At 36.8% G+C, this 24,388-nt stretch overlaps 1 long non-coding RNA gene across 1 annotated transcript in view; it reads right to left on the minus strand.

Moving 5' to 3' along the window:
* Window positions 1–2,720: 2,720 nt before the first annotated feature.
* LOC149554803 (uncharacterized) overlaps window positions 2,721–24,388 on the minus strand; it is a 50,843-nt gene continuing 29,175 nt past the window's right edge. The window contains exons 2-5 of the long non-coding RNA XR_016364418.1: window positions 23,238–23,303; window positions 5,019–5,675; window positions 3,131–3,223; window positions 2,721–3,045 (exon numbers count right to left, since the gene is read on the minus strand). This is a non-coding gene — a long non-coding RNA (uncharacterized LOC149554803). The remainder of the gene's footprint in view (window positions 3,046–3,130; window positions 3,224–5,018; window positions 5,676–23,237; window positions 23,304–24,388) is intronic.

Raw genomic sequence — 24,388 nt, forward strand, 5'->3', positions numbered from 1 at the left:
TTACATAATGAACACTTCTAGTGGTTGCACACAAGAAAAATAAATATTGGCACTTAGCATCACTAGTAGCGATCAAACTTTTGAGCCTCCTCTATTATCATTCAGGTTTTCCTTTCATTCAAATGCTTCTCACAAATTAGTGTTGACTAAGAAAAATAAAATGAGATTATTTTATGAACTTAAGCTTGTCTTAAATAATTCGAAACACAATAAGAACTTTCCAAATGATAAACACAAACCCAATTAATTTTTCATAATTTCCAACATTATGATTCAAGGCCTCTCTACTAGCCAATTATATGTTTGCTTGTTAAAAGTATTTATTTGATGTAGAGATTCTAATATGGCATCACATAAAATGAATTTAATAGCGGCTAAGATGTCAATTTCTTTGTGCTTTGATTCAGATAGACATAATTTATCTGTGGTAATCATTTGAATTTCTCTCATGTAGCACATATCGATCCACACTAATTTTGAATGAATATGAGAAACCTAAGGATTAATGCTTTCCTTGTTGATGAGTATTTGTTGTGTTCATTCCTTTGCATGTGACAACTATGCAATTATTTTGTGCTATGTTCCCTATATGCTCCAACTTTGGTAGTATCATATTACCAACCTTTAATGGACTGCCCATACAAATGATTCTAGATATAAAGTCAATGTCGAAAGTCTTCTCAAACAATCTCTAGGCATCAAACAGAGATGTTAATCACCTCAACCCTCATTGATTTCAACTTCTCCCTTAAAATATGGATTATGGTCAAGTGGTCAACTTGTTGCTAATGGATAGAGAATGATGATATTCCTCACGACATCTTCGTTTGCAGGTCCTCGTCGAGTTGAAAACTTTGTGGATGACCTCTAGTGCCTTGAATAGACTAGTCAACCAAAATAGGCTTGGCTTGTTTTTGCATCTCCAAGTTTGCACAGGCAAATGGGACATTAATTTGTTTAATGAAAATTTGTGGTTCACTTGCCAATCCCATTTTCTTTAAAAAATAGTTTTTTTTAAATGGTGCAAAATATTCTAATAATTATGGAGCTGAAATGCTTGAAAGCAAGAGAATTTTGCCTATTTGATTCTAAAATGTCTAAAAGTTTTCCGAGATAATAAATCATAAGCTCTACCGGGGACTTCAACGTTAATTAGATCAAACTTGTCTAAATTTTCCAACAAAAAGTATTATGCAAATATGTCATGATATGTATGCAAATAAACACATATAGGAGGAAGGAGACATTTTTTGTGGATGATAAATCATAAAGTTGTTTAATTTTTATATATGTAATTGAACATGGATAGGAGATAGAAAAGATTGTCTATATATGCAATTGAACATGGATAGGAGATAGAAAGGGTTATCTATGACATAATTCATAATGCTATTACAGCCAGCTGATGACAAATAAGGGCAGGAAATTATTATCTGTAACAAATAAGTCATAAAATTGGCGAGCCTTGTCCGCTACAAGATTTATTGAGCCACTCTAGGCAATTCATAATAAATCATAAATGGGCACCTTTCATTTTGTAAGAATTGACTATATTTCAGTCTCGATACAAAATCATAAATATACGGTATTGTTTTTATTTTTCTTAATTATAATTTCTTTTTCTTTTTTATGTCACATTCAAAATATTAACTAAAGGCTTGAAAATATGTCAAATAGATTAGATTAGATCATCAAAATAGGGGAAAAAAATTTGAAATTTTACTCAAAAGAAAAGCTATTTTATTATATATAATAAGGAAACCTCCAATTAGTGGACCAATAATCAAACTGGTTATCACCTAAAAAACAAACATGAATTCAATCAGGCAGTTTCAATCACGAGTACTTTTGAAGCCATTTATCCTATAATTGATTGTCTATTGTCTATTGAATACTTTAAATGCATGCACATTCTATTTTAAAAATTAAAATTCAATTTGACCACAGGGCACTGAATAAATTCCAGCAAAAATTCACCATATCAGCAATATGTGAGTAAATAGTTTACAGGTTTTTAAGTTTGGAAGTTACTATTGAATTTACTAGTCTCTAATTATGTAGAGCGATAGCTTATTCCATTACTGCCTTTTTGTTGCTTTCCTTGAAATAGAGGAAAGGAAACGAGCAAGAGATGGGAAGAGTTGTAAACACAAAATCCATTATCATATACAAATTCTTAAGCGAACTAATAAAAGTTTATGTGCTCTGCTAGCTGTATACACCTTTTCTTCGATTAATTATAATGAGAATACTAGCTGATTTCTAAAGAAAGAAAATTAAACAACATAATGCGTTTTTTTTTTTTTCATACCACTGAAAAGCATGGCCATCCCAATAAAGAAAAACTCCTTGAACTGATATCCTTTTTGTTTCTCTCTTCTACGTTCTACCTAGCATGCTTCACAACCTTCCAAGTACACAACATGTTTCAGCATAAGCTCATTCTAAGCATTAATGGCAGAAGAGTGGTCATTCCTTTTTATTCAGGTAATCATGGAATGTTTTGGCCACTCTAATAATGAAACAGAGTATGGCTTTAGTTAGACTCCTAAAAACAGAAAATGGAAACATTTTTTTTCTTGCGATCAAATGTTGTTACCCAATTGTCAATGGCTCTACTACTTCAATCTATTGTCAATGAGAACGAAAAGAAAATCCTAATCTTTGGGGGTGTAAATCTGCCCAGGGAAAAGATTTTCACAACATGTCACACGAAAATGTTAGATGAAAGATAAGATTTATTCATTTCTTGACGTATGCAAGAATGTGAAAACTTAGATAAGGCACGTGGACTGTCTGCATGTTATAGCTAGGATTGTTTTCAATATTTGGGGAAAAATAACAAAATGCATTGTCTTCTCAAATGAGAATTAAAGCTACAATGTAACATGCAATGTCCAAATAGAACCCTAATCACCGAGTGTTAGGCCTCTGCAAAATGGCAACCCGAAAACTTTGATTTTCACCCCCCTTCTCTATATTTCAGTGCTCTCTTGCATGGGAATCTGTAGTGCCTCCAGTTTGACCAACAAGAATCCACCAAGCCTGATATTGTACAATTGGATATTAAATCTCAATCAATTCTAACTAGCAAAAAATATTGAATACAAGTATAGCCAACTGTCAATACCCTCTGCAAAAAGATGTCCCCAAGTAATTGATTCTTGTCCCCTCCCTCTATATATGGTTGTTCTCTTGCATAGGAGTCTACAAACCCTCCAATCTGACCAACAAAAATCTGTCAACATCCATATTTGCCTAAGCAATCCTTAAAGTCCAGTGATCTTCTGTTCAAAACATTGTAGGAATATATAACGATAAAGAAATGAGACAATGCTACGAGATGGAGAAGGAAAAAAATCAATCACGAATTAAGTTTAAGCCCTCTACAACTCTTCATTGCGGAACTAATAATCACATAATTTGAAGTAAACTTCACTATCTGTGGCTTATTGCATGAATGTAGAAGGGACAATTTAAGTTTGGAAGAATGTGATCACATGTGAGGGAATTTGAAGTGAGGGATTTTTAAATTGAGGTTATAAATAATGGAATTAGCCTCATATTTAAGAGAAAATGAGTGTATTAGATCAGATTTAACTAATTAGAATTAATGAAAGTTCAAGATAGAGGAACTATGCCACAATTAAATAAATAAATTAACATAGGAGGAAAAGGGAAATATAAATTAATTATTTGAATTAATTAAAAAATAGACAATAAAAACTAGTGGTGATTATTTGACTATCTTCACTCTAGACTCTTCACAAGATGATGATGACTACCCCCAAGATGATGCTTCCATTGTTGATTTGGCCTCATCTACCCCTATCGAGCCTCCTCCACCTCTTGGTGCCAAACTTTTCTTGTCACATGGACTCTTCTCCATTTGTTGCTCCTACTCTATTTCAACCCTTGTCAACACTCTACCCCTAGTACTAATAGTCTCACAAAGAGGACTTCCCTACTTGATGTCTCACAAAGAGGACTATCTTCGCTCTAGACTCTTCACAAGATGATGATGACTACCCCCAAGATGATGCTTCCATTGTTGAGTTGGCCTCATCTACCCCTATCGAGCCCCCTCCACCTCTTGGTGCCAAACTTTTCTTGTCACATGGACTCTTCTCCATTTGTTGCTCCTACTCTATTTCAACCCTTGTCAACACTCTACCCCTAGTACTAATAGTCTCACAAAGAGGACTTCCCTACTTGATGCCCCTTAGAGTAGAGATCCTACTGATAGTATTTTATGTGCAAGCAGTTTATTGGTATAGGAAAAATTGTTCTTTATATTCTTGTTCACTTTCCTATGTTGTAGGTGAATTGTTTACCCACTCTTGATGTGGATTACTAGTTGTTGGGGTAGTGTGTTGATAATGACCTTAATCTTGACCTTGATCTAAACACCACATTAATGTAAAATAAATGTCTTCATAAAAACAAAAATATTCAATATGTATTTTTTCCTATCAATATGAAAATAGAAAGATATTTTTAAAATAACAAGCAACATTAATATGCTATTTTAATGTAAAATTATTACCATCAATTGACTCGTGAGATGAAAAGCTTACCTAATCCAATGAGCTATGCTAAACACGGCAACAAGAAGAATAAAATGTCAACTAGTGCAAAGGATTATAAGAATTAGCATTCTATAATTTGTTAACTTTATTTCTTTGAAAAAGAATAATGACAATTATTTTGTCTTCTTACATTAAACAGTTTGCTCAAGGATTTTACATTTCGAAACAACTATACAAAACAAAAATGGCAGACAGCACTAAAAAATAATTTTGTAATTCATAGCCTAGGTAAGGGGAAAAAATAACTAGAAGAAAAAAGCTTAGGAGAGAGGTGGAAGCTAAGATAAATTTCTCTAATCTATGCATCTTCACTTTCCTATGACAAATCTAAAATATTGTTAATCCGCCTATGGTATTAATAAAAGAACAACTACCATATGAGAACTTGCATATTTCACAAAGTAGTTTTCTAAAAACAAGGCAACATACTTCTGAATAGTTTTCTTTAGAAGTAGCCATTCAACTGACTGAAATCTAAAAGTAGCCATTCGCCTGAGAAAGATAAGCACTCCTTCAAATTCAATTATTGTAATGTTCACAACTGATGTTAGGTGAATAAATCTAATCGATGCACACTGAAGCTTGTCGACAGTACATCCAACAAGCCTCAATCTCACAAATGGGAAAGCAAATAATAACAATGCAAGAATATAGCCTCATTAATTTTAATTGACTTCCGACTCCATGTATTCCTATAAAAGTAACACAACAATATGTTCCTGTAAGAAAATTATCCATGTGATTATTATTGCAACATTTCACTTAGAGTATTGTGCTAATAAAATGAATACTTCAATAAAAAGAATTGTTTCTCCAGCAAAAATGCAATCCAGTTAATGTGAAAATGAACTCGTGCAAAGTTTATGCACCTATTATGACAAAATCAATTGCATGCTTAGTTCATTTGACCTAGCTTGCCAGTTTTTTAAAAATATCAGCCATTTCATCAGAAAGCCTACTTCAAAAAGTGTCACTCAAATTTGTAGCTTATCCAATTCAAACAATTGAGAAAAGATCAAATTTAAATAATTGCTCATCTCAATGATGGCCGCCCGCTTCAGCTTTTGTATGAGACTTGGCCTTGCGCTGAAAAAAGTACATAAAGAAATATTCATTAGATATCTAGCATGACCAAATGATACCCTTCAGCATGTTTCAAGTTGCCATTGAAAATAACCTCAATTTGTAGTGCTAATTCAAAGCATTAAGGACAGAAATAATGAATTCCAAGGTACAAGGGCAAAGGCGCATTAGTAATAAAATTCTAAATTGCCATTGAAATATAGCACAATTTGTTGTGCTAACTCAAAGCATTTCATGATTGCAAGTAATCAATTCCTTAGGAACACGACAAACAAAATAGTAGCCTAGTATGTATGTCATGAATTCTAAAATGAGAATTTTGCTCAAATCAAAACACTCTACCAGCAACTCCATGCTTGAAATAGAGGAGTAGAAAATCAAAGCCTAAAATATAGCTCAATAGCAGACAGATCGCAGAAAATTACAGTCGATGAAATAATTCTTAAGAAATAAAACGTTTCATCAATTGCAGAAGCAGCATACATAGATTACAGAAACTGTGGAAATCTACTGCTGTTGATGACAGCAACTGATCTAGAAGGGAGTGTATTCACAGAAATCAAATCTGGAAGGGCCAGTGAATCCAGGGATATATCCATTTTATACTTGCCATACCAGATTGGCAGTGATATTCAATTTATAGTGAAGAGATGCTGTGGGTGGTGCAGCAGAAACAGACCTTATATGATAATTTTGTGGAAGCTTATCCAAATACTGACTACCATGTTCATTGCAAAGCAGCTGCAAGATATCATTATCAGATTGGAAAAACATTGTGGGATATAAAGAATATCTTCCTTATATTTGAATACCTTCAAGCTTCAAGTGCTCCTATTATTTGGTCTATATGTGTTTGAATGTCGGTTTATTTTCTCCTGCAGGTTTTGTCCATCTTAACCTTTATTAGGTGCTGCCTGCATATTCTTTTTGGGGTAATCTAGTTATATCTACCTTATAATAAGAGATATCTAGGTTGTATTAACTAAGGGGATGAAGGATAATAAATAATAGCTCCTTGGGTATAAGCTACTATATTAAGAAGCTCAATTGCAGACTTCATTGTCAGATCATTTTCCTTCTATTTATGAAATGAATCTTAGAATCCTTTCTAACAACTTGATCTTAGCTGGTTGAAAACGGTTTTGCTATAGGATGACAAGGATATTCAGAAGTGGAATTTATTAGTATTAGGGCTAAGGCCATTTATCGCTTTGAAAAATAGATTAAAAAAATGAAAAGAACTATGACAAAAACGCACTAAGATTTGCAAACTCACAGCCTTGGACAACAGAGCAGGTACATGATGACAACACGGTGTGCTAGCATCCAGTATGAACAAGTATGGAAGAAGTGCCCAGATTGAAAATAAAGCCAATAAAAAATAAACTAACATACTAAAGGAAAGACGGCAAAATAAGAAAAAAAGAAATATGATCACTATGCCATGAATATGATAGCAGACAAAAGGAGGAAGGAATAGCAATGAATTCTATGTTTGATTAAGCAGACTAGCTGAGCTTTGCTACTCCAAGAAATATGCACAAATGAAAAAAACAAAAATGCTGGGGTCGGTTGTTTGGAGACTTCCCTCAGTGAGATCTCTGCTTTGGTGTTTTCAACACCACAATTGATAAGACACAACAATGATAGATAATCGATAAAGAAAGAACATCAACAATAAGAAATTGAGAAAATGATCAATACAATACTGATATCCTCTAAAAGAGACAAATTAATGAGGTAAAGAGGCTCCCCTCAACACAACGAAGCAAGAACATATGTGAGTGAAGAGAAAAGTTCTTGAGGCCAAGAAGCTCTCCAAAGCCTGTGTTTTTGAAACTTGTAGATAATGTGCAACATGTTCATAAGTAGCCAAGAAGAGTTTAAACAAGCAAGAAAGGATCCTGCGAAGGAATCAAAATGACGATATGAATATAAAGATGAATCCCATGTCAGTGAGCGGTGGAATCAAACATTACAATTGCTAAATGGCATTTCGTAATGACTCAAAGAAAAACTACACGTCTGCAAAATCACAGACAAGAACGTATAGCGCGGATGCCGCCATGTTGCACGTGTCTATTGCATCCAGGTTGTGTGGCAAAGATTTTGAAAAGGGTGATGATATGGTACAACGAGCAGATGTGGGCAAATCGCATGGCTTTTGAGTCTTAGGCTAAGGACAAGGTGATGCAAAATGGTAATTTACACAGGTGAGCAAATTTAAGCCATTACAATATGACAAAGGGTTGTTCTTTCTAATAGGGCAAAGGTGCCAAAGATCGCAAACGTCACCCAATAGGCACAAACACTAAAGGAAATACATTGACTTCTGACACAATGGTTATATTCTAGAGAGAGACATGCATTGCTTGTCAGGTGCATATGCCAAAAAGCGCAGGGGCAAAACTAGAAGCATAGACAATGAGTGATTTTTCTAATTGTCTTCTAAAAATGTCTCATTCTACTGAGGCGTAAACATCTTTTCCAAGCAGGAGTACTAAAAAATGCAACTACATGCATTGTTTGTCAGGTGCATATGCCGAAAAGCGCAGGGGCAAAACTACAAGCATAGACAATGTGTGATTTTTCTAATTGTCTGCTAAAAATGTCTCATTCTACTGAAGCGTAAAAATTGTTTTCCAAGCACAAGTGCTAAAAAAGGCGGGTGTAAAGCAACAGGCAGAGATGTTGAAGGGTGATTTTGTGAGTTTTGAAAAATTCCAAAAGTTTAATCTTGTTCTTTGATATGGCTTGACTGATTTTTAAGATTGATTTTGTTGCAAGAAAACGCACCACAAGAATGGAAAATTCACAAAATGATATTTTTTAAGGCTCCTCAAAAGCCTAAGTTTAAATAGGTCTAACACAAGTGTACAAACACTTCCTTTCTACCTAAGATCAAATTGCTAAAAGGTAAATCCTTAAGCCAATCTTCTTCTTCACCAACCCCTGTATCACGTGCAACAACATAATCTTTAAAAGGAAATAAATCAGAAACAAATGACAAGGTATGGAGGCAACTCAATTTCATATGCATTGGCCCTAAAATTGTAAACAACTCTGCAAGCACCTATTTTTTTGAGTAACTTGGTAGGCTGACTAAATCCCCTACTTTGAACTGTACATCCCTCCTCTCAACATCTGCTCTAGCCTTGTACTTATCTACATTTTGTTGTAAGGTGGCTCAAACCTTATCATAGATATCTTTCATATGTAAGACAAGATCTCCCCCTTGTGCACTTCTCCTCTCCATAGTTCATACCACTAAGATCCCTCGACTCCAAAATGCCTCTAAGATGCCATAAACAATTTCAAATGGACTTTTGTCGGTACTCCTACTAATAGGGTCATTATAGGCCATATTATAACCGATTGATTACCAAATCCCAGGCTTGGCCATGTTGATTGGTGAGACATCTCAGCAAATTGCCCAATGATCTATAGACAACTTCAGTCTTGCCATCAGTCTCGCCATCAGTTTGTGGATGGTAGGATGATGTGCAAGACAGTTGTGTCCCTAATGTTTCCACAAAGTTCTAAAGAAGTGTCCCACAAAATTGAGGTCCCTGTCAGTCAAAATGTTTAGAGAAAGGACATGGATCCTCACAACCACTTTGAAGAACAACCCTAAATATGTGATGCATCATCTGTGCATTTACAAGGGACAAAGTTAGCCATTTTGCTAAATCTATCAAAAACAACATAGATGCTATCAAACCCCCTAGGTGTTTTAGGTAAGACCAGATACAAAGTCCATGCTTACACTCTCCCAAACTCTATTGGGGTTGGTACAGTCCTGTATTGTAAGAAACCCTTATTGCCAATGGATGGATGATGCAAAAAGGCTACCAACTAGGAATGTTAAACTTTTCCAAAAAAAAATTATTTATCACTCAGACTCGGATGACAACGAGCTTGGAAATTTAAACACTAGCGAACATTTAACTTTCTTAGTTTCTCTAAAATCAGATTTCTAATATCTCATATAATTTGTTAAGTATTTAGATGTTGTGTCAAAGTTTGGTTATCGATATTTGCTGTAGGGAGACATTTTGTATTAGCTTTTCATCTTGAATATTTAATTTGTTTATTTTAGTTATAAAATAGCTAAAACTTATGCATGTAATTTTTTTGTTATGCTTAACAAATTTCTTAAATCTTATGTATCTAATCCTTTTTCAATTTTTCTTAATATTTTGCATTGTTTTAAGGTGTTGATATATAATTTATTAGATCTAAAATTCTATTTATTAGTCTACGCTACCTTCATCCATATGAATCTTTGACAAATTAGGCAACTTTCCACAAATCTTATGACATCAGTGTGTAACTTGGGCAAATAATTAATACGGTGGACCTGCTCCAAGGTCTTGTATATCCCGAAGTTTCCACCCAAACTACCATTATGTCTCTCCCTAATGATGTTATCCCTCATAGAACATCTAGGTACACAAAACAAATACCCTTTGAATAACAATCCCTCCTGCAACATGTATTCTGAAAACTCAAGATGACAAGTATAGTTTAGATTTGAACAAACCTTATATACCTCATTGAAATCTTAATCTTCTCTGTATATATCCCTGAGTACTTCAGCTCCCATGCTATGTAATTGAACCTCCTGTATTGTAAGGGCTATCTTGCTCAAGGCATATGCTACTTTATTCGATGTCCCCTTCTTATGCTTGATGGTGAATGTATATGCCTGCAATTGTTCAACCCATTTAATGTGTCTCTAGTTTGCTTTCTCCTGCCCATTTAGAAAGAGCATGATTATCAGTGTACACAAAAAATTCCTTAGATAAGAGGTAGTGTCTCCACTTTTTCAGAGCTTGTACTATAACATAAAGCTCTAAATCATAGGTAGAGTACCTTCTTATAGCCTCATTCAGCTTTTCTGAGAAGAATGCAACTGGTTTGTCTTCCTCAATTAGGAATGCTCCTATGGCTTGATTACTTGCATTACATTCAACTGTAAAAAGCTTGTTAAAATCATGAAGTATTAGAGTGGAAAGTTTTGCTTATCTTTTACTTTAGGTGTTCAAAGTGTTGATCTACTTTCTCTATCCAAGAGAACTTGCATTTGAACCCTCCTTTGAGGTGTGTCAAAATAGGTGCACATATTGTGACTAAACCCTCTAATTAATTTCCTATAAAAAGGTAACCAAACCATGGAAACTTCATACATCTCCTATTGTTCATGGTGTTGGCCAATTAACAATAGCCTCTAACTAAGATGGGTGCATCTTCAAACATCCCTTAGAAAAACCCAAATAAGTTAACTCTTCTTTCATGAACTCAGACTCATCCAAATTGACCATCAATTTCTCCTCATGGAATCTCTTCAACACTTGCTCAAAATGCTTCAAGTGTTCCTCCTTCAACCCGCTAAAAACCAAAATATCATCAAGATAGACCACAACAAACTTTCCAATGAAATCCTTCAATACCTCCATTAGATAGCCCAAAGGGCGTCATCATCCATTCATAAAGACCCTCAGGTCTTTAAATGCAATCTCCCACTCATCCTCTTGTCTGATCCTTATCTAATAATATCCTAACTTCAGTCAGCCTAAGAAAAGCAACAAGCCCCTACAAGATAGTCCATCAAATCTTCTATCCTTGTCATTGGAAAGTGGTACCTTATTGTGATTTTGTTATTGGCCCTTGAATTAATGTAGAGCCTCCATTTGCCATTCTTTTTAGATGCTTGTACAGTGCATGCTATACATGGGCTAAGGCTTTTCCTAACCGATACCTTTTCCAAAAGTTCTTGCACCTGTCTAGCTATCTCATCATTTTGCAATGGTGCCATCTTATAGGCAAGTTTTTTTGGAAGTGTAGCTTTTGGTATAAGGTCTATTTGGTGGCTTGCATCCCTGAAGGATGGCAAAGTGTTTGGTATAGCCTCTACCACAATCCCTTCATACCTATCCATCATCATTTGCACTTCCTTTAGAATCTCCCTTTTTGTCTTCCCCTTAAATTTAGACTCATTCTTAGGTTTAAGGACTAGAGCATACCTGTTGTGAGGTTTTAACAAATCGCCCCAAAATCTTGGGGACCCCCTTTTTAATCGCCTTTAGGGCCTGTGGAGAAGGTTAGATGTATTTTTCACCCGGTTTCAACTTGATTTTCCAGAGCTATCAGTTCTATCCTTAGGCCGAATAAGTTCAAAATTGATTTCAACTTGGCAGGATAAGATTGTGAATTTTGTACTTAGACGATTTCTTTTGAAAATTTGGATTTAATTGTAAATTTGAATGATTTTCAAATAAGGAAATTTTTCGTTAGACTTAGGTTCTTGAAAAATCTTTTTTTTTTTGGTGAAATAGAATTTAATTTTGTAAGATGAAGTTAAATTGCAAAATCGATTTTTACTCTAGAGGCAATTTTATTTTTTGTCATAAAATTTTAATTATTTAGCAAAATCGATTTAGAGGAAAATTGCAAAAATTGGCTTTAATAGATTAAATTCGCCTTGAAAGCTTTTGGTATTTAATGAAATTGGTAAATTAATATTAAGAAATGGCTTTTGGTAAGCCAAAATTCAACTTCAAGGATGTATTAATTAGCAAACCTTCATTAAATAGAAATTTTTAGCATCCCCAAGGCACCATTCAATTTCGTTTTGCAATTTGTGGTTAATTAGTAAATTAAAAGTGCAGTTTTCATTTTAGAAAATTAAAATTTTGGCAAAGTATTTAAAGTGGGCCACTAACTTAGCTTTAATTTTGGTTTTTTTTTTTTTTCTCTATAGGACCAAGTCGGCCAGCCTAGGAGGAAGGTGAAAGCTGCTATAAAGGGAGTCCCCTCCCATTTCATTTTCATCAATTCATTTGCTCCTCATGCTTGGGCGAATTTGAAGCAAGGGCAGATTTCCAGACTTGGGCGAAATTGGTGGAAGGCAGTTTTTTGGGGATTTTTGCTCCACTTTGTGGGCTGCGATTTGTGCCCTAGGTGGCAGATTTTACAGATTTTGCTCCTTCTTTGCTTGGGCAAATTTTGTGGAAGGGCAGATTTTTTTTTTCATGCTTAGCCGAATTTTGTGGGAGCCGAATTTTGTGAGGGCCGAAATTTGTGGAAGACAAAATTCTGATTTTCTAGAGGGGCTGCAATTTTTATATCAGATTTGGGCAATTTTGTTGGGAGAAGAGATACATATGAAAGTTTGATTTTTGCATAGAAGGCAAGTGTTGGATAAGCTTAGAGGCTTTGTTTTCTAATTTGCAAAGGGATTTGTAATTCTTTGATGTCATATCCCGGGTTCCGAAAAGTTGCTGTAAGATTATTAGTTAAGGTGAAAGTCATCATCTAGAGTTGCAAGGAGTGCTTAAGCTGACATCCATTCTTTCGCTCTTTTCTAAGAATTGCACTACTTGGTTCTTCTTGCCTTTTGGTCCACCACTCTACCATCCCGTAATAGGGCGACGAGCATGGAGAATGATAGTGCAAGTAAGAATCCCAAGCGGGCAAACGCTAAGAAAGACAAAGAGGATATGACGCCCAAAACTTCCTTCTTCTCGAAAATGAAGAAAATAACCGATACTAATATCGCTACAGTGGACATGATACGGATGAGGGACAGACTAAAGGAAGGACAATCCCCCTTGGCAAAGAGGATATACAAGAGCGGAATTGTACATGCAGCAGCTTTTCCTCCTACTTTGCCTTGTCCGGAATTGATTATGGAGTGTGCATCCAGATTTGATCTAGACAGTAAATCCATCATTTTTGGCGAAGGGAAGAGAGTGTTGGCCAACATTGGCGAACAAGCAATTGAAGAGACATTTAATATTCCCCAGAGCAAGGGCATGACAGTTGTAATGGTGGATCAGGCGGCCAAATCATTTCAAGGTAACCAAGAGGCCTACTTCTCACATCTAAAGCGGAATTGGATACACGAAGGAAGGAAAGGAGTTAACAAATCAACAAGGCTTACAGTGGCAGATTTCAAGCCGGAATATGGCGATCTCATTGTTCTTCTCAGTCGGATCATGGGCCTAGCTCAAGCTATGCAATTCAAAAACTGGATGTACTTCTTCATTGATGAAATTGAAAAGGGAAAAGGAAAATTTGATTGGGCTAGGATCATAAGTGAAAATTTAGAGTTGCAACTTAGAACAGTTCAAAACCAAAGGCAATTCTACATGGGATCCTATCTGTTTTACTTAATTGCTAGATTGTATGAGAGTCCGAGACTTAGGGCCTTAGGAGAGATTGGTAATGGGCCGGGGCAATATTTGGTGCATGAATGCTATCCGCAGCTTCATTTGCACAATAACAAGGATTACAAGATGTTTTGCGATGCATTCGCCATGAAGACAATAAGGGTATTACAAGGGGCGCCTGCTAAGAGACTTTCATCAGAAGCAGAAGCAAGGATTAAGAAGTTTGGGAGTTGGTTCATCCAATTCCCGCAATTCACATACATTAGAGTGGCAGGAAGTACAGTTTGTCCCAAGAGACTTCCAAGATACCCGCTCGACAAGGTAGTTTTGATGGAATTGGCTAGGCAGCTTGAGCACTATGATAGAGTAATGAGGAATGAGGGGAGAACAGGCGTTTCCTTCTCAATTATAATTGGCAATGATAGTTGCCCAAATCGGGCCCCCTTTGAGGCTGCGGAAAAGGAATTGGAGTGGTATCATCTAGGATGGTACAGAGCAAGACAAGGATTCGACCCTGTTGGTCTTATCAAGGCATCTCATGGAAGCGAATTTAAGCATGTTCCCACTATAGAGGACTTTTGGGCCAATGCAAAGGATGATTTTCATGTGAGAAAGCTAGCTTTCTCGAGATTGTCGGTGAACATGATGAGAGATATTAGATGGAGAGGCCTTGATATTCCCGATCAATTGGAGGATGATCGTAGTGTGTTGAGAGAAGACTATGAGACAGTAGTTGGAACAGAGTTGAATCCAGTGGATTGGGACGATCATCAGGATCCTTCCTTGGAGGCAGTCACAAGGACAGTAGATTTGCATACCGAGTCGTGGTATAATGCCAAGTTGAGAAAGCTACAAAGACAAAAGGTTCTCCTTACTTATGAGATGATGAAACCGAAGGAAGGTCTAGTAGAATCAATCGGACAGAAGGGTGAAGGAAGTGGCCGGCAATCGGAGATAGTTAGAAATAGCAAGAAGAGGGCTTTGGAAGTAGAGAAAAGCCAAGAACGTTCGGAACCTCCAGCCAAGAGACAGCGGGCAGCGCCGTCAAGGGAGAGTATAACTAAGGCTAGAAGCCAAGAGGTCAATTCGAGTGATAAAGGGGCCGCAGTGGAGGTGAGCTCTGATTAGGAATCAAGTGGCTACAGTGAAAGTACGGAGTACTCCCCTCTCTCTTGGAGAACCAACAAGGAAATATGGCAGAAACTAGTAGAGAAGAAGATGGGCCGATTGATATTGAAGAGATAAGTCAGGCGTCTAAGGCCGTTGGTGATGCTTTGTTGGTCGAACCGAATCCGGATTTGGGGAGATGCACTGCACCACTATGGTTAAGGCAAATGCTTATGCCGAGAGGCGAGGTGGTAATGGCTCACGCAGTTGATGATATCCAAGGACTAATAGAAAAGGATGATAGCGAGAACCAAAAACAGATGGCAAATACAGTGGCAAGGGTAATCAGAAGCGACAGTGATGGTCACCGAAGGGTTCAAATTGCTATACCAACAGTCAATAAGGCAGCGGATGAGATTGCAGCCCGGGAGTACGAAATAGTAGAACATAATTTGGGAAGAAATACAAATGATATGGAATGTGAGGAGGTTCAGGAAGGCATAGCATCAATCAGAGAAAGATTGAGGAAGGCAAACGAAAGGATAGTAAAGTTGGAGGCCGAAAACAAATATTGGAGAGATTGCCAGCCAATCCAACAGCTGCATCAGGCAGCCCTTCCTCAAGACAGCGGGAGCAATTCAGAAGAGGTATCAGCTCAGTTACATGAAGTAAGGGGTTGGATCTATGATACAATCCAAGATGGGCGGAATTTCTTGCCCTCCTTTATCTCAACATTCCAGTCATTGGTGACTGTTAGAAACAAATTCAGATTATTTGAAGAGGAATGGAAGAATTTTCTTCCCATCAAGGATTTGGTTATTCCTAGGCTGCAGGCGTTCATTAGGCTACCGGAGGCATATTTGGAAAGAGCCCGGTTGGTTGATGAGAGAGGATTGAGCATAGTTGAATCTTGGTATGTCGCATTGACTACCAGATTCAGAACACTTGAAGAAATTCATGATGAGATTGCACAACACGGCCCAAGCGTCGACACTTCCATTTCGACCATGATGAGCGACGTTGGGGTGGCGCTTGATTTTGAGGGTATTAGAGAGGAGGATGTCAGTGAGACAAGATTTGGATCGAGATTGGATGAGTTAGGAAAGGCTGCCGTCAAAAGGAAACATCTGAACACCCTTTCCTCACTCAACGCTTTTATTGGGTTCGCAAAGGAATATGAGAAGGATCACGAAAGGATACTACAAGCAGCAAACAGCGTGGCAAAGTCAGCAGAACTCCGAGCGAAGCACACACCTTGTCCTCCTATGGAAGAAGTTAACGAAAGGCTAGCTAAGTTCATTGCCTTAGCTAAAAGAACAAAAGAAAAAGGAAGAATTATATTAGAAGATCATCTTATGTAAGCCCAAGTGGCAACTTTCTCTTTCTTTTAGAATAGGACAAGTGTTTGTTTCTGATTGGCCACCATTTTGGTGCCTTCTCATTGGTTGCCACTTTTGCACTTTTTTCATTGGTCCATTGATGAGGTGGCATCTTCTCATTGGCCGATGGGGTGGCAACCCTAATTAGGGTTTTTGGATCCAATCTGGATCGTCGATCTTGTTTTGATCTCTACCGTCCATTGTATTTTGGACCTCTATATAAGGCCATTGGCTCTCATTTGTAAAGAGAGGGGGTTGGAGAAATTGTTGCGAAAATAATACCAAAGTGCTCTCTTTTTCATTGCATGTTGACTAAGAACATTGGGTGTTATTGCATGTTTTCTACTTCCATATAGTTAAATTTTCTTTTCAAGTTGAAGCAATTTCATTTCAAGTTGTTAGAGTAAGAGTAAAATAAAATGGATAGTTGCATGGTAGCTTTGGTAGATGTTTGAAAGGGGTCAACACTAGGCCACTAGCATCCTAGCGGCTGGTTGGGAGGCTTTGTGTGGTGATCTAGTTTACTTTCCTTTGAAGCGTTGCATCTATGGAGGTAGGGCCGTTGGTTAGCCTTCATTAGATTCGATCCCCGTCCATCTGCTAACCTTCCATTCTTAGGAGTAGGAGTAGTTGAGCAGCCAAATTTCATGCTTAGAAGAGGTTAGTTAGAGAAGTAAACCAAAACATCGGCATTCTCACCTTCCATCGCCATTCACCCTACATTGCCATCATCGCGCCATCAACATCATCTAGCATTCACACCGAACCACCATCTCCATTTTCTCACCAAGATCCAAATTTTTCTCAAACAAGAAAACGTAAGGCCGCCTACGTGATTACCAGCAAATCACATTGATAAAACTGAGCGAGTATCCAACGGTGTAAGGAACATTGGAGTTATACTCATGTCCCATGAGAGATAACTTTTCAAGAGAGGAATTGTGTATTTGATATTCTGTATCAAGCATCCAATTACTAATATGTTATGTAGTGACACAAAACTCGCATCAACAATACCCTATTTGATTCTCTTCCTCCATGAGTTCCATAAATTCATGCCCATTTACTAACATCACACTAGAGCCAATGTTTTGTTCAGATCCCTAATCAAGTAAAGGGTCCATCATGAATTTTCTCTTATTTTAGTTATCATGTAGGAATTGTGTTCTACATCATGTTGGGCCTTGACATCAAATTGCCATGGGCGACATAATAGTAGATGACATGCATCCATAGGCATGATATCACAAATAAAATTGTCCTTATAGTCTGCTATTTCAAACTTAACCCACACTGGCTCATCAATCATGACATGTTGTCCTTTGTTTAACCATGATACTTTATAAGGACAGATATGAGGTAACCTTTTCAATTTTAACTCATCTTCCATTTCAACTAAAACAAGATTTTTAGTAGTGCCAGAATCTACAATTACCTTGCATATCTTACCATAGGCCTTGCATGTTGTCCTAAATAATGACTTTCTTTAAGGTGGCTCCCAACTTTGTGGTATCTTCAACAATATCCTCTTGCTCATTACACTTTCTCCACCTTGCACTAGTCCTACCCCTCTAATGGGTGAAGTAACACTTTGACAATCATCCTCCTATACTAGTTAAATCCTTATTCCCCCTTGGGAGTTTGTGCCTGAGGCTTGTCTCTTTGGACATTTGGTTGCCAAGTGTCCTACTTGATTGCATTTATTGGGCCTTGACATCAAATTGCCATGGGCGATGTAGTAGATGATAGGCAACATATCACAAAGAATTTTGTCCTTATAGTTTGTCATTTCAAACTCAACCCATGCTTGCTCATCTACCATGACATGTTGTCCTTTGTTTAACCATGATACTTTATAAGGACAGATGTGAGGTAACCTATTCAATTTTAACTTATCTACCATTTCAACTGAAACAAGATTTTCAATAGAGCCAAAATCTACAATTACCTTCCATATCTTACCATAGGCCTTCCATGTTGTCCTAAATACTGACTTTCTTTAAGGTGGTTCCTAAATCTGTGGTATCTTCAACAGTATCCTCCTAATCATCAGACTTTCTCCATCTTGCACTGGTCTTGCACTTCTAATGGGTGAAAAGTAACACTTTGGCAATCATCCTCCAGTATTAGTTGAGTCCTTATTCCCCCTTGGGAGTTTGTGCTTGAGGCTTGTCTCTCTGGACATTTGCTTGTCGAGTGTCCTACTTGATTGCATTCTAACATCTTCCAATGAAGATGCTAAGACCTTGCTTGCCCCTCCAAATATCTCTACCATTAGGCCTTCTCCCTCTGAAACCTCCTCCCAGGTTTGATTCCCCACTTTGTTCTTTCTAACTAGATTCTCCATTGTTCTTGCTATACTGTCTATTTCCCACAAAGTTTCTCTTACCTTTGGAGTTCTTACCTTCTTTGTCCCTAATGTTCTAATCATTCCTCCCTTCTCTTCATCCCTCATGACTAATTGGAAACATTCATCTAGGGTATTTGGTCCAACCATGCTCATTTCATCTTGTGCTTCACCCCTGTGAGCATCACCTAAATCCAATGAGTGCTAAGTGTTTCATTTATTCTCATGAGAGATGGATTCATGTTGAATCACTACTCATGAAACATGGGTCAATGAGTTTGACTCAAAATCACACAGTTAAATCCTGATAGCAATATCACAATTTGACTTGCTATGGAAATTATCTCCTACTTATCTATTAAACCTTAGTTTCGGTATCTAGACACTGCATCCTTCTCCTCATGGTGGATTGTTTTGAAACTCAGCCTATGAAACTTTTTCATGTATGAGGCAACGTCCATGTCTTTTTGCCTCAAGTTGTGCAGTCTCCTTTTGACTTGGGTCTCATAATCTACAGGCATGAATCTAGTCTTGATCATTGATGCCATTTTACTCCATGAAATGATTGTGTTCCTCCCATTGTTAACTCTTTCCTCTTGAATATAATTCCACCATTTTAATATTGACCATCTCAACCTTGATTTTGCAACCTTAACCTTTCTTGCTCTTTGTCATTCCCCCATAGTCAAAGAAGTTATCCATTGCATTCACCCACTCAACCACTTCATCTGCTTCAATATTTTTATTGAAGGCGGGTACTTTTGCCTTGGGTTTTGTCTGAACTAACCTAAAGGCATCAAAATAATTGTGTTCAAGTCGGACCTCTGAAAAGAAACTTCCACCATCTTCGACCCCAACCTCATCATCAGTTTCTAATATCTCCATCTATTCTTTATTTCCTTTATCTTGAATCTACTTCAATGCTTCCACCAACCTCTGTTCTCACTACTCATTCAACCTTTGTTACATCTTTGTCATTGTACAAGCCTCTCCCTCAAACTCTTTTGCTCGCATACAGCACTAGGCACCAAATTTGGCTCTAATACCAATATGATGCATAGGACTTAGGTTACTTAGATTTCCTCCTGAAATCTTGCTCATTTTTTAGCTCTTTAAGGCACCTTCCCCAACTCATTGAGAGGTCTCCTTCCCCTACTAGTGTCTTTGTTCACCTTCTAGGGATTCAAACGTTAAACAACTAATCTTCTTTTCCTGAGAGTTCCCAACTCCAAGTTCACCCTTCCCAAGGACCTCTTATAGTCTAGTCCTTGCAAATGATCTTCACTCCATGAACGCCTTAATTAGGTTGAGGATGTCCTTCATAGCCCTAACGTTCCAAACCAATCATTCGAAGGCCTTTAATCTAACCCCAGGTCCCTTGAACCCAATGCTTGTCAAAATGACTTACTAGAAGACCTAGTAGAATTAGCCCTTTCGTTCCTCCTTTATGGGCCTAACTCAAAATATCACCAAACAAGGGTACAAACAAAACTTAGATTTTGATAGCCTTTTGGACATACTATGAAACTTCACACTTTTGTATTTGGGTTTGACCGTCGACCAAGTCAACCAAAAAACCCTCAATTCAAGCTTCTTTGGTGCAAACAAGGCCTAATTGCTCAAACTCCTCACCAATCAGATTGTCCACTGCAAACAACACTTGGAACATGTCTATATATGCTTAAGGGATCATTCCAAGCAATCTTAACTAAAGTAACGAGAATCAGAATCAGCAAGGCTAAATCGAATCATGAATCGGCCATGAATCGGAATCGAAACAACCATGAATAAGCAAATTTTAAAAAAAAACCTTTGACTTTAGAGATTTTAACAATTTAAAACTTATTTCATGCACCCTTTATTGAATATAACTTGAACACACTATAACATCATCAAATAGAAGTTTACATACATAAGCATGGAACATAAATGTAAATTATAGGCTGAAGCTAAAGTAAATAGAAATCATATGATCATAATGATTCAAATCATAGAATGTATATAAGATGAAGATCCATAAGAGATCAAATCATAAATGTATGTAAGAATCTAAGATGAAGATCCATGAAACTTATGTCTATCAATATCTGTAAACAAAATGAAAAAACAAGGCTCCAGCTCAAGCCTCATCATCATCCTCAAGCTCGGTTGCAGCCTCAGCCTCTGAGTATCCAATTTGCCTAAGGAGTGTTGTTATTGACTCCTTAATGCTCCCAATGCAATCTTATGGCCTCCCCAAATGGACTTTTGATCTCTTTGGTGCTCTTCCTTCTTGTCGGTTGGAAACATGTGGTTTTTCTTTTCTCTTCTTCTCTCTCACTTTTCCTTTCTTCTACTCATGCTTAACAATTAGAAGGCCCTTTAGGGTTGAAACAAAGAGAAAAGGCCAAAAAAAATTTTAAAACGTGTTTTAATTAAAAAAACGAGTTCACTATTTGCCTTGTCGTGCGGCCGATTCATGGAGCTGATTCAAGTGATTTTTTCCATGAATCGGCGATTCAGACAATTCATGGCAAAAAAATCGACGATTCATGGCAAAAAATACCTGAAACGATTCACGACTCCAAAAGAATTGGCATGCCTGAATCGAATCACCAAATCGGTGATTCTCCGAACTATGATCTAAACACACACACCAATCCACTTTCTTGTTCTAAAACACAATTTGGCTTGTTACATCCTTATGTCAAGCTTAGGGCATCAAACTCAAAATATAAGACCAACTTTCTCCTTCAATTTGATACATGTTATAGTACGGAGGATAATCTAACATTTCCCAAGGAATGGGCCATATTCCATGGTGAAATGTCGGAGAATTTGAAAGAGTCCAAACAACTGGAGAATTTGTAAGAGTTCGTAGGCAGGTTTCAATAGATTGATTGGATCTTGCTTATTTTAAAACTACAAGTTGTCAAACCAAATGCAACAGAAAGCTAACACACGAGACTAAAATCCACATGCTCTGATCTATGTCATCAATCAATATACAATACAAATAATGATAATGAACAGGCAGTTTACATCTAAAAACACGAATACCCTACAACAAAATCCTCTTATTTCTCCTTCAAAACCTTCACTGCATCCTCTCAACCATAAAGGCCTTACAAACTTGTTGGCCAACTTCCATAACCGTTGCCAACCAGTTTTCAAATTAAGCAGTTGTTGGAAGGCCTAAAGATTAGTTATAGCAATGTTGTCAACATTGCAATTTTTCCATCATTTATGCATTCTTGGACAGCCAAGTGTAGGAAACGTCCCAACCAATGATAAATGATCCAAGAAGACCTTAGACAACATCAAGATCTCTATTACATGCCTAGAATGGTCTTTGACCATCTAGGACCATGACCTTACAAACAAACAAATGGCTCTACTGGCCTTATTACATCTCACCCAATGAACAAAAAGGCCACAATTGGACCTTATTACATTCATGGACATCTTAAGACATCCCCTATCGACATTAGGTGTTTTGCACCATGAGGATTGTTGGGCATTGATTATCTGATCACCAATTACAAATTTCACACCAACATGGACATATCACCCATGACTACGCATGGGGGTGGAGTTTGGTGACACTGATGAAGTGAGAAGTGGGGTTATTAGGTGTGTTAGAGAGGAGTGGATACAAGGTCTTGATTCCTTCCTTTAATATGTAGAAGTGGGAAGAGGTTTCAATACTATCTTCTTTGGCGAGTTGGTGTGAATAGAGAATTGAATAAGTGTGATGCTCAAAAGATGTGGACGGTGATATGTGATCGCACAATTATAGGGGTTTGTCCCCATAAATGATGGTCAAGAATAAGGTGGTGGTGATGGAGACCAAAATATTGGTTGAGAGGGTTGAAGAAGAAGCGCTCAAGGCCAGGGGCAAGGTAGATGATGGTCAAATACCACAAGTGGTGGACAAGGTGGCTCAAGCAGTGCTAGGTGTCGCACGAGTTGAGGACAAGGTGGTGGAAACATAGTACAATGGCAAAAGAGAAACAATGTTGGATGCAAGCAAGGGCATGGTGGATTACAGAGTGTTGTCCAAGTTGTTATGGACATGAATATTCCCAAGGTGTGATTTTTCCACGTCGCTGTCATGTTTAATTTTTCCTTCAAAAATGTAATATTTTCCCTGTGTATGGACAAGGGGATCACAGAGTGTTGTCCAAGTTGTTGTGGACATGAAAATTCCCAAGGTGTTATTCCTCCATATCGCTGTCGTGTTTAATTTTACTTCAAAACTGTAAATTTTTGTATACGGATGCCCTAGTTTCTGTAGTGTTTAAAGTATGAAATTCATATGCAGATAGGGCAGTCGATGGATATGGCTGGTATCAGAATATTTTGGTAATATGTGATTGTTCATGATCGACTATTAGATTTTTCTAGGATGGGAAAGCAAGGAATATATCAGTTTTTAGAAGTTGTAAGATTTTTGTTTCATATTTCATGGCAGACTGGAATACTTGAATTTCACAGGCTGTTAATGCTATGTAAAATCATATTAGATTATGATATATAATGTACAATTTACCAACCCAAAACAAAAAACTTATGATACCTTGAGATAGGAAAGCTTTAAGGTTCCATATGCCAAACCCAATGTTAAGGCAGAAACACGTGCTACCTGCATTTCATGACAATATTAATTGATTAAAATAAAATCAAAGAATTCATAAATCTGAATCACTGTAAAATTCAAAATTCATTTTTCTACTATTCAATGTTAAGATACTAATACTAGTTATCCCATTTATGACCAAGTACATATTATATATTCCTCAGTGTAATAAGGATAAGCACTTAAGGCATGCCTAACCTTCACATTAAAATTAGTCAGTACAAGTAATCCTCTTAATTAAGTGGAAAAGTCCTGTCCCTATGTAGATATTCTATGATAGGGCAATTCTATCCCATATCATCATATATTGAATTTAAATATTACTATCTCATTATTTGACATAACTCCCTCTAAGTGATTTCCGATATTTCTAATTTTTAAATTTATTTCCAAAACATATCATAACAAGAGATGTTAGAAATACAGCTCAATATATTCGTTTCTGCCACAGATTACAGCCCATTGCTAATTTCAACCTGATATTTTCTGAGTTAGAGGTACGCAATAGATAAAGTCTGAAGCAAATTTACAAACTTTTGCAGGACATATTGCTAAATTCATTTAAGTTTTATGACGTGTCATTAACTTGATCTATAGGTCAAAAAAATAGAATTTTTTTACTATTTTTTGAAAGCTTAATAAATAATCACATGGAATAAATTCTTTTTAATTTGTTATTAGAGACAGTATGCCTTGCTTAAATCAGTGGTCAAAGTTTGGTCAAAACACAAACATCAAATAAAAAAAAGTTCCACTGTCAAATGAAACAGTGGTACACTATAATATTTTATTTGAACCACTTACAACAATTTTTTAATAATGATTTAGGTAGGCTTAACAAGAAACTATTATTAGAAATTAGAGCCCAACAAAACCAAGGTAAATAGTAAATACAACCCCACCAAACAGAAAAAAAGTAGAAAGAACCTTTTCAAGGTGCAAGAATGAACTTCAAAAGAAAAGACGTCCATAGGTTTGATGGTAGCTATGTAATTTCATTAATGAGGTTTGAAGAAAAATGATTTAAAATCAGGACCACATAATGTAATGGTTGACATAGCCTCAGTATATTTAGAATCAGGACCTTATCA

The sequence above is a fragment of the Cupressus sempervirens genome, chromosome 5 (assembly GCF_028749045.1).
Source record: "Cupressus sempervirens isolate cs-2001-9-10 chromosome 5, ASM2874904v1, whole genome shotgun sequence".
Taxonomy (NCBI): domain Eukaryota; kingdom Viridiplantae; phylum Streptophyta; class Pinopsida; order Cupressales; family Cupressaceae; genus Cupressus; species Cupressus sempervirens.